This window comes from Nannospalax galili, unplaced genomic scaffold, assembly GCF_000622305.1.
Source record: "Nannospalax galili isolate Female #2095 unplaced genomic scaffold, S.galili_v1.0 scaffold1163, whole genome shotgun sequence".
Classification (NCBI taxonomy): domain Eukaryota; kingdom Metazoa; phylum Chordata; class Mammalia; order Rodentia; family Spalacidae; genus Nannospalax; species Nannospalax galili.
This window is the reverse complement of record NW_008349076.1, coordinates 44096-45951: the sequence shown is the minus strand read 5'-3', so window position 1 is coordinate 45951 and position 1856 is coordinate 44096.

Here is a 1856-nt window from a genome sequence, read left to right as displayed (position 1 = left end):
GGGGTTCCAATCCAATGTTCGCTTTCAGTCTGAGGAAAAGCAGAATATAATGACTTCAGAAGTGTCTGTCAGAGGAGCCTGTTCACTTCATGTACCAGCTAACAAAGAAAGGAAAAAGGAGGAAGAGGCGTCTTCAAAGGCATATCGAGTGACATATTTCTTCTAATCCCATCACTTTAATAGAGCCACTGCAAGTACCAAGTTTTCATCACACAAACCAAAGCTGGTTAGTTTTTGGCAATTTGGCACAAGCTAGAGACACCTGGGAAGAGCCTCAGTTCTTCCTTAAGTTCCATAAGACTGCCCTTTGGACAAGTTTGTGAGGCATTTTCTTAGTTGTTAACGAATATAAAAGGTTCCAGTCCAGTGTTCCCTCCATGGAACACTGTGCTTCAGTTCCCGTCTCCAGGTTCCTGCCTTAAGTCCTTGTCTTGACATCCTTCAATGATGTACTGTCACTTGAAAGAGTATAATGAAATAAACCCTTTCCTTTCCAAGTTGGTTTTGGCCAGTGCTTTATTACAGCAATAGAAAAGTGGCTAATGCAAGTGCCATTTGATCTGAGGGCACAATTCCAGAAATGGAGTCCAGAAAGAGTCCATCAACACAGTTCCAGGAGACAGATGGTTCCAAGAGATCTTTAGGGGAATGAATGTTCCTCAAGTTCCAGCCCCCTCTTAAAAACTAAATGTCAGGTTAGAAAATGTGTTCAGATGATTGGAATGTCAGTGTAGTAATGCCATATTCCAGATCAAGATTGCCTGTGGAAATGTGGTCTTCACTGTTTCTATTATATTAGGTACATTTGTTTTTATAGCCAAATTGTAGGGGATTTTTATCATGAAAGAATATAAAATTTTGCTAGATATGTTTTCTATGTCTCTTTAGATACCTGGGTTTTGTCTTTCTTGCTGTTGGGGCGGTGTATCGTATGAATATATTTATGTGGTTTGACCCATCTCACTTTTATAATGAATGATCTTCTTAGTGTGCTATCGAATTTACCTTGCTGGTATTCTCTTGGGGGTTTTCATGGTTTCTTGTCCGATGGTGGTCTGCAATTTTCTTTTCTGGCATTTCTATTGTCTGATTTTAGCATTAGGATACTGCCATCCTCAGGAAATTAGTTTGCAAATATTTTCTCTTTTTCAACCTTTAGAAAGTTTGAGTGTGAATTCTGTTGACTCATCCAAATCTTCAGTAGAAGTCTCAGGTAAGGTCATCTTCTCTTGGCTTATTGTTTGAAGGTAAGTCTTCTGTTACCTATTCATTCTCATTCTTATTCATTGCTTATCATTGGCCTATTCTTATTTTCTATTTCTTAGTGATCAGTCTTGTTTAGCAGTTTATATTTAAAAATTAAATCCACTAAAAATTAATTTGAAATATAGGAAAACAGTCATGGAGGGGTTGCCTTGCATCACATACCTGGTCAGTACCAGAAGTGGAAATTAAGCCTAAACTTTGTTAAAGCTTCTCTAGAAGAATGAAACTAGATCCTTATCTTTCGCCTTGCACAAAAGTCAACAAGGTGTCAATATGAAACTGGAAACCCTGAAACTATTATTAGAAGAACATATTGCCAGGATATACGTGTAGGAAAGGATTTTCTAAATCAGACAGAAGTTGCTCAGGAATTAAGGTCAGCAATCAATAAGTGGGACCTCATTAAACTAAAAAGCTTCTGTACAGCAAAAGAAACAATCAAAAAAGTAAAGAGAAAACCCACGGAATGGGAAAAAATCTTCACCAGTGACACATCTGACAGAGGTTTAATATCCATATATATAAAGGACTAAAAAATCAAAGAAGTGAGAAACCAAATGACCCAGTTAAAAGATGGGCTAAAGATCTAA